Source organism: Adiantum capillus-veneris, chromosome 20, assembly GCF_014529385.1.
Source record: "Adiantum capillus-veneris isolate H3 chromosome 20, ASM1452938v2, whole genome shotgun sequence".
NCBI classification, from domain to species: Eukaryota; Viridiplantae; Streptophyta; class Polypodiopsida; order Polypodiales; family Pteridaceae; genus Adiantum; species Adiantum capillus-veneris.
Genome location: NC_140950.1, coordinates 46,460,419 through 46,479,095, shown reverse-complemented (window position 1 = coordinate 46,479,095; position 18,677 = coordinate 46,460,419). Strand labels below are relative to the sequence as shown.

The 18,677-nt window shown below is 43.8% G+C and overlaps 1 pseudogene; it reads right to left on the bottom strand.

Moving 5' to 3' along the window:
* Positions 1-10,283: 10,283 nt before the first annotated feature.
* The window catches only part of LOC147432456 (uncharacterized), a 191,465-nt pseudogene continuing 183,071 nt past the window's right edge, over positions 10,284-18,677 (bottom strand).

The window sequence follows — 18,677 nt, the reverse complement described above, 5'->3', positions numbered from 1 at the left end:
TCATGCAAAGCGGGGCTTTGCCATTCACTCTGGCAGTCTGACCTACCCCACAGATAAGGCCATGACACAACGAACCGAACAGACTTCTGGGAATGAAAGTAGAAAGAAAAAGAGCAACCGAGAGAAAAAGGATGCACGACCCAAGCTTACTCCTGAGAAGAGAGCTCGCTTCATCAGAGAGGGGAAGTGCTTTGGATGCGGAGAACATGGACATATCTCCGCAAAGTGCCCTAAAAAGGCACAGAAAGAACAAAATGATAAAGACGACAACAGGCCTGAGAGTTCGAGAGCAGCTGAGGAACGTGGCAGAAAAGGCATATAGAAAAACAGAACTGGTACCACATGGCGTGGGACCTGCACCGAATCTAATGAAAGAAAGTACAAACTTTGCCGCTTTTGGGGCAAAGTGAAGGATCAGGAAGCTCTTTTGAAGGAGCCAAGGCCAACTTCTTTTCACTTGGAATTGGCAGCTCGATTTGGAATTACGCCCGACAGACTGACGCCACAGGCAGAGGTAGTTCGACTGGCACCCGGATGGGATGTTTCCATTACACCGAGCATTGGTAAACTTTGTTTGCAATGACAGGGGTGTTCAGGGCACGCGAATGACGTTCTACTCAAGATCCCTTGGTACCACAAGAACTACGCCGTGGTTGACTACCAGGCCGAGAAAGTGACTTTGATAAATGAAGGGCTTAGAGATTGTACTTGATGAACTTCAGTTTCTTACTCATTCTTTGGGGAGAGAACTGAACGCTGGATAAAGGTTGAATATGTTTTGACCTGATCAAAAGAACGCCAAGATTTTTTCTCCACACTCATGCCGATTGCTTTTCAGAGGGCCTGAAGATCAAACCATTGATCTGATACCTAGAAGCACGCCACCGAATCGGCCACCTTACTGTGTGAGCCGAGTACAGAATGAAAAGATTATGAGCCCAGTGAAAGACCTCTTGGAAAAGGGTCTTGTCCAGCCTAGTACTTCACCGTATTGCTCTTCAGTGTTGTTGGTTTTGAAGAAAGACGGATCTTGGAGAATGTGCATCGATTATAGCACTCTCAACGAAATCACCATCAAGAACAGATTTCCGATTCCTAGGATCGATGATATACTCGACAGGTTACAGGGATCCTCGTGCTTTAGCAGGATTGACTTGAAGAGTGGATATCATCAGATCAAGATAGCGCCAGGAGATGTCTACAAGACAAATATTCGGACGACTTTTGGGTTATTTGAGTTTTTGGTGATGCCTTTTGGCTTAACCAATGCTCCTGCGACATTTAACCGGATGATGGACATAATTTTTCGAGAGTACAGGCTATTTGTTGGCACTTTCTTTGACGACATCATTGTTTTCTCCAAGAATGAGGCAGAACACAGAGATCATCTGCTTCAAGTCTTTCAGGCATTACGAGATCACACGTTAGTGATTAATGCAAAGAAAAGTGAAATTTTCCTACCAAAGATACACTTTTTGGGACACATTGTGTCAGTAGCAGGAGTGCAAATGGATCCGGCCAAGATAGAGACTATCCGTGACTGGACCGACTTGAAGAATGTCCATGAAGTTAGAAGCTTCTTGGGACTATGTTCGTACTACAGGCGGTTCATACGAAAGTTTGCAGAGGTTGCTTCCCCTTTGCATATCTTGACACAAAAAGGAGTACCTTTTTCGTGGGGACCCACAGAGGTGATTGCCTTTCAGACATTGAAAGAGAAATTGACTACGGGACCTATTTTGACTTTGCCGAACTTGCAGAAGTCATTTGAAGTATATTGTGATGCTTGTGGTCGTAGTCTGGGTGCGGTCTTGATGCAAGAAGGCCATGTCATAGCTTACGAGAGCCGTTTGTTCTCTAGGCCGGAGATGACAGCACAGATCTATGAGAAAGAGATTTTGGCGGTTATCCATGCTCTTACTCAGTGGCGGCATTACCTACTCGGAGCGGATGTCACTGTCTTTACAGACCATCAGAGTTTGCGCTACTTCTTGTCACAGAAGCAGCTTTCGGAAAAGCAGATGCGGTGGGCGAACATCTTGTCACAGTTCCACTTCCAGATTGTCCATGTGCAGGGACAGAAGAATGTGGTGGCAGATGCTTTGTCTCGGAAACCGTTGGTTCTGGCTATTTCCGCGATACATCATAGGAGCTTCGAGGATATGGTCGATCAGTATGCCACAGATACAGATTTTGTTGATATTTTCACACGGCTACGGGATGGGGAGACAGTAGCTGGATACTCCCTTCGGGAAGGCTACTTGATGAAAAAGGCTATGTTGTGCGTTACACAGCCGTTGAGGGAGAAGGTTATGACTGAATGCCACTGTCCACCTTTTACGGGTCACCATGGCATTGCTACCACCATGAAAGGGGTAGAGAGATATTTCTTTTGGCCGAGACTCAAGAAAGATGTGGAAGAGTTTGTTCGCAGTTGCTTGGTATGCCAGAAGGTCAAGTTTGACAGGCATAAGGCACATGGATTGTTACAGCCTTTACCCATACCCACCCACCCCTGGGAAAGTATTGCAATGGATTTCATTTTTGATCTCCAAAGAACACAGAATGATCACGATGATTTTCCGATTACATGGCACGTCTGAGACGATTGTCTCCGACAGAGACCCCAGATTTATGAGTTTGTTTTGGAAGGCAATATGGGAGAACATTGGCACGCAGTTGCAGTTCTCGTCATCGTTCCACTTGCAGACTGACGGGCAATTTGAGATTGCCAATTCAGTGATTTTAGATTTATTGAAGTCTTGTATCTCGGATCAGAAGACTCAATGGGAAAAGAACTTACCTTTGGTGGAATTTGCCTACAATAACACGATACACTCTTCGACGGGGAAGACGCCATGTGAGATTGTTGAAAGTGTTGCGAAGATTCCATCCTTCCTGAGCATGAAAGATTAGATATTTGAAGCGGATGAATATTCGCAAGATTTGGATACGGCTTTTGCCAAGGTTCGCGAGACTTTGCAGGAGTCTCAAGAACGACAGAAAAAGGCAGTGGATCGCCATCGTTGCAACTTGAAATTGAAGGAGGATGATTGGGTGCTCTTACGTTTTGAGAAGGCACGCCTACGAAAGAAAAAGGGAAAGGAGAGGCTTTTTCCAAAGCTTAGTATGCGATACTACGGACCTTTCCAGATCACTGACAAGATAAATGATGTCTCCTTCCGATTGAAACTGCCAGATACTTGGAGGATTCATAATGCATTGCATGTGAGTCTCTTGAACCCTGTTAAGGGTGATGTGCCTGAGGATGGGGAGCCTGATGAGCAACCCGAAGTGAAGAAAACGAGGAGATCCTTGTTCCTGAACAGATTTTGGCACATAATGATATGAAGAAAGGTAAAGTCCGAAGGCGGAACTTGGTTAAGTTCAAGAACTTTCCTGCATTTGATGCGAAGTGGATGGAGGAGGAGGACCTAGAAGATACTCCTCGGATTGTGAAACTTTACCTCGATGTTTTGGTTTAGCATAGTCTACTCCAAACGGAACCCAGAAATTCAGCTTGGCCGGAGATCTGGTGCAGTGGGATGCACAAGAGGGGAGTCACTCCGCTCCCTTGTCAACAGATGCCTCGATTTTAATACTAAAGTCACTGATGTGTCTTTGAGCTTCAGGGATACTGAGAGCTGACAGTATTCTGCTGGATGACTTTATGAAATGGAATTCCTGATTATGATACTGATTTGTTCTTGACTTCTTGTGAGTGCAGGAACTGATAGACGAAATGACTGCAGCATTTTGGTCTGATTGATCTCGAATAGACATGGTTGCAATAGGGGTTAGTCAATCGGACATCGATGAGGTCCCGATTGGACCTAGATGTGATTGCTAACTACATTGCCGATAAATCATGGTCTAAGATCCGAATGAATGTTGAATGTCATGTGATGTCCTGCGATGTCTGGTGATGTCCTGTGATGTCGTGTGATGTGACTGTCGATTTTCTACATGTGCTAGATGTGTGTTCCTAGTACGTAGGTACTAACAGTCAGTGTCTGCTAAGACGGTTTATGGCTTTTGTCGGTTTTGCAGGCGTAAGCGGTCGATTTCAATGCTTTCAAGAGGGGGGTATGTCACAAAGTGATGACGTGGCTACGGATAGCTGAAACCTTAAAATCCCTGCAAACCCTAAAAAACTTCCAGAAACCCTAATTTCTACAAAAACCCTAATTCTGTTGAGGTGTCACGTGGCAGCAGGAGCAGATTCCGGATTTTGCGCCGCAAAACACGCTGACAGCTTTTGGCTTGCTTTTTGGGCTCCACACCAAGAGAGAGAGAGAGAGAGAGAGAGAGAGAGAGAGAGAGAGAGAGAGAGAGAGAGAGAGAGAACTTGCTTTTTTTTGGTTTTAAAAAAAAGATACTCTCTAAAGAGAGAGAGAGAACTGCTGCTTTTGATTTTAAAAGCTTTTGGGGCTCTGCTTTTGGGCATCCCTTGTACCTTTAAATATGTGGAGAGGACTTCACTTCTCAGAGCATCTGGACGCAGAGTCTGAGAGTGAAACCCTAGCCACACTCTTGTACTTTGATCTGATTAATATAAAAAGAAATACCGAAAGGGGCGCCAGTCTTTGGGGCCAATATCTCTAGGCACGGAACTCCGCCGGGCCAGTGCAAATCTATTGTGATCTGTGAATTGTTTTGAAGTGGTTATTTGGTGCTGTCGCGGTTGATTCTTGAATTGGAGTGTCCAAGTCTGTTACTATGGTGGCTCTTTTGCCTTGCCTCTACTTGGTAGAGCCTCTTCCTTGCTTCTGCTTGGTTGTGTCGCTCCTCCACTTGCAGTTTGGATGTACCTATGCACTACTTACACGGTTAAGACCTCATGGATGTTCCTTGCTTTGCTGGTCTACTCCGAGGCTATGACTTCTACAACACTGGTCATTCGTCCCGATGCATCCTTTCAGCCATCCTTTACCTCACCACATTCAATTACTTTCCCAGGGGGGAGTTCTCCTATCTCGCGTGTCTTTACGACTTGCACTTGCAGACTCTCTCTTGGATTTTTTGTCCAGACCCTAGTCGTGGATTTGCTCCCACTGGTTGACTTTCTCCAGGATCTCCTCTGACTCTTTTGTCCCATATTGTGTGTCTGCCATGGAACGACATATCATATTGCATCTTATATATATCCCCAAGACGACTCTTCTCCCGGAAGATTGCAGATATTGTTGTCTCTACATGGATGGATTGCTTATCATGTCATCTTGTCTACTATGGTGGACGATGCCTTCCCTATTGAGCCTCTTCTTCCTACTCTTCCTCCCTCTTTTGCTCGAGCTTCTTTGACTTGGATATGCTACCGGTTTCCTACTTCAGCAATTTTCTCTCCTCGTGGTCAGAGTGTTCCTCTTCAGGGGGGGTCCCCATGTCTTGTCTCATGCTGCTACACTGGGTTCCTCCATCCCAGTGGTGATCATCACTGATAGGGTATTGGACGCTCATCTTAGGTCAATTCCCTATATATATCCTCTTCAGCGACTTATTCCGTAGCTTGCCACTCCATCAGCTTCTTTGTGCGACTTGATCGGAGTTTCCTCACCCTTGGTCATCATCACACTACTGTTGTATGGATTGTTGTGTTTTTTGGTTGGTGCTTCTCATCCTTTTCTCCCACGATTTACATCTTCTCCAAATTTACCAGGCGTGTTGCGTTCTCCTCGACAGCTTCTTCGCAGCTGTTGTTGAGGGGGGGTGTTAGATTCTTCATCTTCAGATGCTTCGAACACTGTCTATAGGCTTTACACACTCACGCCCGTACACCTGCTGGACAGGGATCTCAGGCACACTTAGGCTTGTTCATCACATTTTCCACTTTAGACCTGTTTTGGTCACATATTCCCCCATTTATATTGGAAACTTATATGTTTAGGTCATTGAGCTATATTGAGTATTATTGCCCGACCAGGCCCTATCCTCCTATATATAGGAGGGGGGGCACCCTCTTTTTCATTGTATTTGTCTCACACCATGTAGCCATCTCGAGTTATTGGGCTGTTAGCCATTCCACCATCTATCTCCTCTCATGTTTCTCTCTCTCTCTCGTGCCATTGTCTTTTACCTTGTGCCCTTAAGATAAGTGGTGAATGTTCCTCAAAGAGACTAATGTATAGGGGCTAACACTATGACATCCCCCAATCGTAGCCATAAACTCTAGTAGTAAGTCACTTTGCCAAGTGCTACACAAGTGATACGCTAGCGTGTTGTTACCGCGACGCTCTTTGATAAGCGAGGATTAGAGTTCGAATCCGCTTTAGGACTGGCCCTTTGATGCCATAAACTCTTTTTGAAAGGTATTTCCATCGCACACCATGGACGAATCAAAAAATTCTACAACAAATTTTTGTATACATTAAAACAAAGTTCGCAAAGAAGATGAACTTGGCGAAATGTGATGTATATAGAAGGAGCTAAATGTCAGGTGCAGCGAAAGAGAATAAGGATTTTGCTTGGATCTAGTACTCCGCAAACAAACACAAGGGACACTTTACTTCACTTGAAAGAACTGAACTGAACTGAACGAAAGAGAGATCACGAGAGAGAGAAAAGAGACGACACAAGGATGTCGGGTCCCAACCTTCAAGGGCCCTCTTGCTCTGTTGCCAGAGCAAGTACTTTCTTTATTCTTGCACAAATGCTACTACAATGACTGGATACTGAGATGCTGATGCTAAGAGGTACTGATGTTGTGGTACTGGCACTGACGTACTGCAAGGATACTAAGGTTCTATGTCGAAGACGATGATGCCAACGACGGGTATTGCGGGTTCTATGTCGAAGACGGGGAGGTCGACGACGAGGTCTATGTCAAAGATGATGAAGTTGACGACGAGGTACTAAGGGTCTTTGTCGATGACGATGAAGTCGACGACGGTGCTGTGTTGAAGATGGGGAAGTCGACGACGGTTCTGTGTCAAAGACGGTGATGTCGACGACCGGGTCTATGTCGAAGACGATGATGTCGACAACGGGTACTGCTAGTCTATGTCGACGACGACGACGACGATGCTGACTGTGACGATGACGACGATGGTGTCGTCGTCACGTCCGGGATTGCAATGACGATGACAAAATCGATGACGACGATGGTGTCGACGATGACGGTGTCAAGGCTGAAAACTGAAAACGTTGGGCTGTCCTGCTGAAAGCTGAAAACGTCAGGCTGATCTGGGCCTTCTTCTTCTTGAGAAAACGCTAGGGCTCCTGCTGAGGTGCTGCCTGACTGCTAGGTGCCTGCCTCCTTATGTCCTTGCTTCCTCTGCTTCTACTGAGTGCCCAATGGGTTTCTTTTATAGATCTTTAGCAATTTTCCCTACCTACTTTTCCAACAAACTTACAAAAAGAATTCCAAAAGTCAATTTTAATAAAATGACTTATAAGAGGTGGTTCACGCGGTAAAATGCCTGCAGGATGAAATGGCTGTTCTTGTGCAAGAGAGGGTATGCAAGTGTGACTGGCCTGGACATGCACATCCTACTAGAGGCTCACAAAGGTGCCAGGCTCAGTCCTAAGCTAAGACTCATGTTAGACTATGGCAGAAGCATGTCCACGTGGCGCAAGTGAAGTGCGCATGTGACACTAAGTCCATGGACTCACTACTTCATTACCGGAGGGGGATTTTAATCACAGAGACACTCCTTGTAGAGGGGAGAGAGAGACACACACACAATCACGAGAGAGTGTACAAATACACTATTTTGCACTCTCTCTCTATTTTTATCACGCTTTTTTTATTTTCACTAGCTTCTTTTATCTAACCCTCTCGATCTCGTGTGCAGCTTCCTCTTTTCTTCGGCCTGATTTCCGTTTGCAATCTGCGTCTCCATTCAGCATGAGCAAGCAGGCATCCGTGCGTGAGGCAAGGGCTGTGTTTTCAATCCCTCGCAAGTCTGCTAGTGCTCGCAGGTCAACGAGGATTCTTGTTTACCTTTTGTTTTGGCTTCTCAATGTGTGGCCCTTTAACTATCGTTAAAAATCAAATTTGACAAATTTCTGCATAATGTGGTTATGCTTAGCATGTTCTAATGCATGGCTTTTTCATGCAATGGCTAAGAAATCTGGTTGCATCACGTCCAAAAGTTTACCCTAATTCCATTTGTACAAAGTTTGGTGGTTTTCATTTGCTCCTTTTGGTCTTCCTTGTCATCAACCTCCTTGAAGGTTTGTTGTTCCGGAGGTTCAGCATCACAACTCTCTCTCAATGTTGATTTGCAAAAGGTGGTTGGGAAATATCTATAGGAGCATCAAGAAGATATGCCTCCAACAATTATGATAGATGAGGCAAACAAATTACAGGCTTGCTACAACACAAGGTCTCTAAGCAGACCCTCTACACTTACTTGGACTTCTTTGTGCACATCACTAAGGAAGCTCGCCTAGCCAATGTAATTTTTGTTAGCTCGAACTTCCTTTTTAAGTTCTGGCTCAATAAGAAAATTGGTGTTCACAGGTACAATCCAATGTGATTCTTGCTAGCTAGGAATTATTTTTTAAATTCTGGTTGAACGAGAAAGATCGTGCTGACAGGTATAATGCTCAAGTAATTGGTGATCTTCCTGAGCTAGAGACGAGGGGCTTCTTTGAGTTTGCATTAGGGCAACCTTACCAAGATGAGCTTTGGAATTGCTTATACATTGTGTATGGAGGAGCAGTGCTTCCCCCGCTTCAGATTGCAGAATCTATGCAGTTACAGGAGTTGGACTAAAAGGAGGAAGTTCTTCAATCATATTTTCAAATGGAAGATCATACCAGCATGGCTTTCGCCAAAGTCAATGGATCCACAAGTGCTTCCTGCTTTCTAGACAAGAGACCAATATGTTAACAGTTTGACTAAAATGACCGAAATGATGTCGTGCCATGGAATGCGATGCAGCAGAAGTTTGGCACACAGTTTTGAAGGCCCTAATAGGTTAAAACCTTGTCCGATATCGGACCAAGTCAATCATGGCAAGGGATATTTCATAGTACAAGGACCCTTGTGATGTCCCTATCACGCATGTATTGACTTGCTCTGAAACAGGTGGTAGCAAGGGAGAAAGCTGAAAATCAGCATGAGCATACAGAGGAATTCGACCAGAATTAGCTGATGCAAATAGCTGGTGATTAGATAATCAAATTATCTGAAGGTCAGTTATGATGGAGTCTAGAAAGAGAACTTTCTTTCACTTTGTAAATAGCTGCTTTTGAGTAAAGGATGTCTGATGTTAATGAGATTAAGGACCAAAATTTACTTTTTTGGAGACTATGCTAGATATGTTTTACAGTCTACGTATAAAAGTGTATATTAGCTAGCTTTTCTTGCTATGTGTCCCTTGTATCCATTTTTATCAATACCTGTTGCATTTGCACGACCATCTATTGGGCCCCATTTTGTCTTTGATGGTAATGTCATCTGCTTCTTCGCAGAAGAATGCTAGTGTTACAAGTCGTGACAGAACAATTTTAAACTTGAATGAGAGAAAGTGCGTAATGAGAAGCTACATGACAGGAAGCCTCCTTCTAAAGGTGTTCTGCTTCTAGAAACTGACATGTAGGCTAGTTTACGCAGGAGTAATGTATGAAGGGGGTTGAATGTGTGACATCTTACGAGTTTTGGAATCTATCAGAGGCCTTGGTACAAAAAAACACACAATGCAATTAAAAATGGCTGCATGAAACATTATAGCCACATACTAACATAGTGGATTGGCCGCTCATCCATGGGACCATCCTCCTACAGGATAGCACCCTTGGCAGGATCCCATTCTCGTAGATAGAATAACAAAGATACATCCTCATTTTGAAGAATCTTGCACAACTAAACCTCGTAAGATGTGACACATTCACCCCCTTCATATATCACTCCTACCTAAACTAGCCTACATGTCGGTTTCTAGAAGCAGAACACTTTTAGCAAGAGACTTCCTATCATGTAGCTTCTCATTATGCACTTGCTCTCATTCAAGTTTTAAATGGATTTGTCACAACTTGTAAAGAAGCAGATGACATTACCAGCAAAGACAAAATGGGGGCCAACAAATGGTAAGCGCTACAAGTATTGACAAAAATAGACACAACAGACATCTAGCAAGAAAAGCTAGCTAATATACATTTCTACATGCAGACTGCAAAACATATTCAACATAGTCTCCAGAAAAGTAAATTCTGGTCCTTCAGCTCATTAACATCAAGCTTCAGACAGCCTTTACCCAGAAGCAACTATTCCACACACTAAAAGAAAGTTCTCTCTATAGACTGCATCATAATTGACCTCCATGTAATTTGGTCGTCTAACCACCAGCTAGTTACATCAGCTGATTCCACTCGGATTTCTCTGCATGCTCGTGCTGATTTTCAGCTTTCTCCCTTGCCACCAACTGTTTCATAGCAAGCCAATGCATGCGTGATAGGGGCATCACAACCTGCCGAGGGCCTTTGTATTATGCTATGTAATATCACTTACCACGATTGATTTGCTCTGGTATTAGACAAGGTTGTAACATATTAGTGCCTTCAAAATCTGTGTGTCAAACTTTTGCCGCATTGCATTCCATGGCGCGACACCATTTTCATACTCGGTCGTTTTAGTCAAAATGTCAACATAGTCACCTCCGTATAGCAAGAAGGAAGCACCCGCGGATCCATTGGCTCTGGCAAAAGCCCCATGATAGTATGATCTTCCATCTGAAAATATAAACAAAGAACTTCTTCCTTCTAGCCCAATTCATGTAATCGCATAGATTCCGCAATCTAAATTAGGAAAAGCACTGCTCCTTTATACACACTGTATAAGAAATTCCAATGCTCATCTTGCAAAGCTATCCTAATGCAAACTCAAAGAAGCCCGCCCTGCACCTCTAACTAAAGAAGATCACCAATAACTTGAATATTATACTTGTCAGCATCAACTTTCTCGTTCAACCAAAACTTTAAAACAATGACCTAGCTAATAAGAATCACATTGGATTGTACATGTCAATACCAATTTTCTCACTCAGCCAGAAGTTAAAAAGAAGTCCGAGCTAACAACAATCACATGGTTAGATGGGCTTCTGTAGTGATGTGCACAAAGAGTCCAAGTAAGTCTAGAAGGTTTGCTTAGAGACCTTGTAGGCAAGCCTGTAATTTGTTTGCCTTATCTATCACAATTGTGAGAAGCATATCTTCTTGATGCTTCTGTAGACATTTCCAAGCCACCTCTACAAATGAGGTTGTACATGTTTTTAAAATGTAAGACTTGCTTTGGGCCCTGTTTTGAAATTATTAATGCCTATTATAGTGCTAACCCTTTTCAAAGACCTTTTAAAAAACTTTCGAAGCCGACCAGATGCATCTGGAGCAATGAGCTCTCGTCTGAGAAGACCTGTTGCACTCGTGGTGTCAACTGTGTGAAGGTTCAGCATCACAACTCTCTCCTTCTCCTCCTTAGCTAACTGCTCAAGAATGACAAACTTCCCACATTTGCGTGCTCCCACCAACAAAAGAAGAAGACCCCTTTTATGGACAAACCGTTTCAAGAAGGCCAGCTTTTCGTAGCGGCCAAGCAATCAAAGAGTGCTACTACAAATTGAGAAGGAGACATTAGCTCATTTTGGCATTCCTTGTTATCAACCTCCTTGAAGGAACATCTTTCCACCCATCTTCTGCGAAAAGCATGAGCTCATGTACATGGCCTTGTGTGTGTACACATACATACATACAACACCGCCATTACGTGTGTGTGTTTTTGTGTGTGTATATATATATATATCTATAAACCTGACTCACCTAAAGGAAAGGGAAAGCAAGTTTGGCTTTAAGTAAGGGAAAAAATCATGTCGATGGACCGGCCAAAACTAAACTGCACAGTTGCTGTGCTTCACAAGGTGTCAAATTCGATAGACTCTTTTCCGGTTGAAAGGTTGCTGCTGGTTGCAAACGTGTTAGAATTCAGGGCAATGCAGACCAACCTTTTACTGAATAGTGATCACAAGCAAGCATCTCCTGTTGACCAATTTACTGGTGTGTAATCACTTGATTTGTTTTCTTTAATTAAACACACAGATACGGAAGCCAGCAAGGATGAGAGAGAGAGAGAGAAAATTTTAACATCGTAAGAAACTATCCTTCTTCTTCTTGAATAACAGGGCTTGAGTTCAACTCTCATCAGATAGAGCTTTGACGTCTCTTGGATAGCTTCCCACGACGTTCAAATTCTCTTCTTCTTCTTCTCCCCTCTCTCTCTCTCTCTCTCCTCGTCGTCTAATCTTTAAGGTCTCTTTGGATAGCTTCCTATGACGTTTAAACTTCTCTCTCTCTCTCTCTCTCTCTCTCAAGAAAGAGAATTTTAACGTCGGAGAGAGAGAGAGAGAGTATTTTTAATGTGGTGGGAAACTATCCCAAGAGGCCTTAAAGGTCTATCCAACGAGGAGATTAAAAGAAGAAGAAGAAGATTTTTTTAATGTTGTAGAAAACTATCCCAAGAATCCTTAAAGATCTGTCCAATGAGGTGAGAGAGAGTCATTTTTTTACGTTCTAGCATAGAGAGAGAGAGAGAGAGAGAACTCTAACAGCATACCTTGCGCTCCTCCTTGTTCAGATCGCAAGTCTCCTTTTGCTATCGGCAATGCTTTCTCTTACGCATTTATAATTTTTATTACAAGCGTGGCTCAAAAGGTATGCAGAAGCAACATCTTAAAATAGCTTCAGAAAGCCTAAAATTCATGTACAACATTTCATAGGCTCCACACTTATATCAATTCCTGCAAGCAAGTAGGGCAACAAAACTAAGAAGAATCGGGTCATGTGTGAAGGATTCCCTGAATCTTGGAAATTATCTACTATCGTACCTATTTTCAAGTCAAGGGATCCTATGATACCTGGGAACTACCGTACCATTATGGTAGGTCACACTTTGACCCGACTGTACGCATCCATTTTTGAACAAAAATTGAGTAGATGGGCAGAGAATGAGGGCATAAGGGCAACAGGACAAGCTGGATTCAGAAGGGGTTATTCCACTTTAGATCATATTCTTATGCTCAGAGACATTATTGAGGAAGGAAGAGCAAACGGGAGAAGATGTATTGTTGCTTTGTGGATTTTCGGAAAGCTTTTGATACAGTACCAAGGGCCAGATTGATGCGCAGGATGCAAGAGTTAGGGGTCCCCAGAGAGATTATTTGGGGGATCATTGCCTTATACGGATCAGTAACTGGTTATGTACGTACTCCAGAAGGGGATTCCGACGTTGTTCATTCCACCGTTGGAGTAAAGCAGGGATGCCCAGTGTCCCCTACTTTATTTGGTATGTACATAGATGAGGTATCAGATTACATTGAGAGAGAAGGTGACAGAGGTGCTCAACTTGCAGGGTCATGGATCCCTTTGCTGTTGTATGCAGATGATATTGTATTGATAGCAGAATTACCAGATGGAATGCAAAGGCAGCTGGAATGCTTTACATAAATTCGCGGAGGACTGTGGACTGTCGGTAAACTTGGGTAAAACCAAAGTTATGGTGTTTAACACCACACCGCAGTGGGTTAGGAGATCGGCACCTACATTTGCATATGGCCAGGATACAGTAGAGTACACAGATGCATACACATACCTTGGGGTGGTATTTTTAGGACCGAAGTTTACTCTTAAGAAAGCAACGGATGCTAGATTATCTAGAGCCTCTGCGGCCTTGGGAGGGTTGGAGAGGATGTGTTCACAACTGTAGTTTCAGGAACCACGAACAAAAATTTGGCTCTTTGATACTATGGTGGCTTCGGCTATGCTTTATGGGGTCCAGATTTGGGGACCATCTGTGGATCAGGATAATTGGAAGTCAATGGAGAGACCTTTGGTATCTATGATTTCCCAAATGATTAGAGCCAAGGCCTCCATACCACACGCGATTACCCGAGCGGAACTAGCGGCCCCTCCGATAGAAATTGAAGCTCTTACCAGATCAGTGTCCTTTATGCATTGTGGGATACAAATAACTGCCGATATACTAGACTAGCCCTCGAATCCTCTCGACAATTGGCAATGAAAGGGGATACATCATGCTGGTATGCACAACTGTCCTCGTGGTTTCAAAGACACGGGTTTAGTATGGAAAGATTACCCCCCTTCCAATACTCGCTTGAGGCTCCATCACTGGCAATTACACGAACGGAGATTAATAACATCATCCGACAGGATCTTATACAGTTGGATACTAAGAGGACATGGGTAGACCCTACACAAGAATTGGGCATGAAGATGGCCACGAAGATGGCCGACTACAAAGAAAACTTCCTAGAACTATCTGAAGATGGATTTGTGATTCGCCCGAGTTACATGGATACCCACTTGTCTCATGGTTTGAGATGTGCTATTGGTGAGATTCGTACATCCTCACACCAGTTGGAAATTGAATTTGGCAGATTTAGGGGAATCCCACCTGAAAGCAGAATTTGCAAGTTATGCGGAATGGAGACGGAGACAGAATTACACTACATATTCCACTGCACAGTATACTACGAGATACGTGGGCGTTTTCACTGCCTCTTTAAAGAAGGCTTTGGACCTCTAGATAGAATCATGCAATACCAAGATCAAAGATGCTTAGGCTTGTACCTACTGGAACACATCGGCACAGGGATAATCTAATGAGAAGACAAAGAGTACTACAGCCTCAGAGGCAGATCACATATTTCTTTGGATCGAGAGAAGCAGGAGTGGAAGGGGAAGCAAGAGGCCAGCAGCCAACACAAAGGAGTACCCACATTCATACCAAAGGAAATCATTGACAGGGCGATTGAGCTTAGGAAATCGAGACGACCACGACCAAGAGGCAGAAGCACACTTCACCGGAGGAGACTACAACAAAGGATTAGAAGCATTCTAGCCAGACACCCAGAATTCTCCTAAGAAGTTTATTTAATACCTTGTATTTAGTTTTTCACATTCACTTTCACACTTTTCACACCTAGTACTTTAGTACTAAGGTACCCAAACATTGTAACAGATTCACCACTTTGTATCAGTTTGGTCTCATAGGTCATTCTGGCCTTTTGAAGACGTTAATATAACATTTCATTTCTCTCTCTCTCTCTCTCTCTCTCTCTGTCTCTCTCTCTCTCTCTCTCTCTCTCTCTCTCTCTCTCTCTCTCTCTCTCTCTCTCTCTCTCTCTCTCAATTTTTCTCGATCTCCTACTCTGTTCTTCATATCCACCAACATACAATTTGGTGCAGGCCAGCAAGTACACAATAACATCATGGCAACCTGGATAGAAACATAGAGGAAGAGAGAGAAGACATGCGTGCACGGTTTAGGATGAGAGAGAGAGAGAGAGAGATATGATATATGATATGATATATTAACGTCTTCAAAAGGCCAAAATGACCTATGAGACCAGCTGATACAAAGTGGTGAAACTAGTACAATGTCTGAATACAAAAGTACAAAGGTACTGAATGCAAAAAATAAAAGTGAGAAGTGAGTAGTGACAGTGAAAATGAAGTGTAGAGTAAGTTCTCAATGACACTCCGGATGTCGTGCTAGGATGTCCCCGATCCTCTGCTGAAGTCTCCGTCGATGGAGTGTGATCCTTTGTCTCGGTCGTGGTCACCTCGATCTCCCAAGCTCAATCGCCCTGTCAATGAGGGTGCCTCTGGTATGCACGCGGGCACAACTCTGCGCTAGTGGCTACTCTCCTGGCTTTCCCGATCCAAAGAAATCTGTGATTGGTCTCTGTGAGACTCTCGTGTCCCACGTTTCCTCAACAGACTATCCCTATGCCATTGTAGCTCAAGTAGATATAAGCCAAGGCATCTCTGATCCTCATACTTCATGACTCGATCTAGGGGTCCAAAGACCTCCCTGAATAAGCAATGGAAGCGCCCTCGTATCTCATAATACACAGTGCATTGGCATATGTAATGTAACTCTGTCTTTGGATCTGTACCGCATAATTTACATATCCTGCTCTCCGGTGGTATCCCTTTGAATCTGCCCGTCTCAATCTCCAAATGGTGCGAGGATGTGCGGATCTGACCTATAGCACATCGTAAACTATGAGACAGATGAGTGTCCATGTAGCTCCGACGAATCACAAACCCATCTCCCGAGAGCTGGAGAAGATGCTCCTTGTAGAAATCCATCTTCGTGCCCAACTCCTGCACTGGTTCTACCCATGTCCTCCTGGTGTCCAACTGTATAAGATCCTGACGAATAAGTATAGTGATCTCTATCCGTGTGACTGGTAGTGAAGGTGCATCAAGGGAATATTGAAAAGGAGGCAGTCTATCTAGGTTGAAACCATGCCGCTGAAACCAAGAGGTCATCTGCGCATACCAACATGATGCGTCTCCCTACATTGCTAACTGTCTAGAAGACTCCAAAGCCAATCTAGCGTATCTGCCTCCACGTGTATCCCATAGGCTGTGCAAAAAGGACATGGATCTGGTAATAGCCTCAATCTCTATAGGAGGGGCTGCTAGCTCCGCTCGAATAATCGCATGTGGTATGGAGGACTTGGCTCTAATCATCCGAGAGATCATAGATACCAAGGGCCTCTCCATGTTCCTCCACCTGTCTCATGATCCACAGATGGTCCCCACACATGTACCCCATAAAGCATAGTTGAAGTAACCAAAGTATCAAAAAGACATAGATTTGTTAGTGGTTCCTGAAACTAAACCTGTGAGCGAACACATCCTCTCTAGCCCTCCCAGTGCTGCATATGCTATAGAAAATCTAGTCTCTGCTGCTCTCCTCAGAGCAAACCTCGGTCCTGAGAATACCACCCCAAGATATGTATATGCATCCACAGTGTCCTGACCATATACAAGTGTAGGTGCCGATCTCCTGACCCACTGCGGAGTAGTGTTAAACACCATAACCTTAGTTTTACCAAGGTTCACAGACAATCTACTATCCTCCACAAAGCTGTGTAATGCATCCAACTGTCTCTGCATGCCCTCTGGTGACTCTGATATCAACACAATATCATCAACATATAGTAACAAAGGGATCCATGTCCCTGCTAGTTGAGCACCTATGTCGCCTTCTCTGTCAATGTAGTCAAAAACCTCATCTACATACATACCAAATAGTGTAGGGGACAGAGGACACCCCTGCTTCACACCAATAGTGGAATGCACAATGTCAGAAATCCCCTCAGGAGTGCGTACGTGGCCAATCACTGAGCCGTATAAAGCCATGATCCCCCAAATGATCTCTGTGGGCACTCTCAACTCTTGTAACCTGCGCATCAATCTGGCTCTCGGTACTGTGTCAAATGCTTTGCGGAAATCCACAAAGCAACAATACACCCGTCTCCCATGTGCCCTACCCTCCTCAATAATGGCTCTGAGTGTAAGAATATGGTCCAAGGTGGAGAAAACCCTCCTAAATGTAGCCTGTCCTGCTGCTCGTATGCCCTCATTTTCTGCCCATTTACTCAGTTGCTGCTCCAAGATGGACGCATACAACTGTGCTAATGTGTGCCCTACCATAATAGTACGGTAATTCCCTGGTACCTTGGGATCCCCTGTTTTAAAGAGAGGTACAATAGTAGATAAACTCCAAGACCTGGGCAGTCCCTCACACATGAGAGAGAGAGAGAGAGAGAGAGAGAGAGAGAGAGAGAGAGAGAGAGAGAGGCAATGATATGCCAACTTTCAAAGTGCTTCAAAGACATTGAAAACAAAGCTATTTTAAAGAGAAACATCCATTACTATGATAGAGAACATTACATTTATATTGCTTGCAGTACATAAGGCATTCATTTTTTGGAAGCCCCGAGCTTTGTAGGAGTGTTTCCCTCTATAGGAAAGAGATGATTCACCACGCGCCCTAGGTGCGCCTTATATCTCCCCTCGTCATCCATTGTGAGGATTCCAACTCTTTTCTAGCAAGAGAATGCAAATTTCCCCTTCTCGTTCAAGGTCGGCGAGCGTATGTTGAGTTCCGTGTGGCATTAATAAAGACGATACACCTCTAATGTTGCCTTGTGAGCCTCTTTAAACCATTCGGCTACATATGTTGCCCCTCCATTGGGGATGGCCTCCATGGCATCCCAAGCATCCTTGTTGCTATTCTCAAGATCATCAAACATTATAGCGAGATAAAGAAGCTCTCTAGGATAGTTGTTGAATGCTTGCACAAAATAACTGAAGGCACTATCAATTTTATAGCATTTGGGAGACTATTAATTTATTATTCATTAGTTTTTTACTGATGTGACACCTGGATGGCCTCATAACCTCTCTCTCTCTCTCTCTCTCTCTCTCTCTCTCTCTCTCTCTCTCTCTCTCTCTCTCTGCCACACACAGGAGAAGTATACACCTAAATCAATTTACACCAAGATTAATGCTAACAAAGGAGAGACAAAATGATTCATAAACCAAGATAATCCAAAACATTTTTGCCGAAGGTTCAATACCTTCCCAATCCATATCAATTTTGCCAGCTTCAATACATGGCAAAAACCGTGTCACAAAGTTATCCAATCATGAGGCTTTACTCTAAGTTTGGATATGCATTCACGGCTAAGAGTATTATAACATCTACTTTTCCTAGCGCACGTTGATGTATGAACATGTTTTCATTTTGGCTCAATCCAAGCACTCTCAAGAAAATGAACTACAAGTGCTTGCAAGCCAAATGAGATTTTTTCTTGGCTTCCCTATCGGTTAAATCGGGGCATGTGCAGTAGGACTCATCC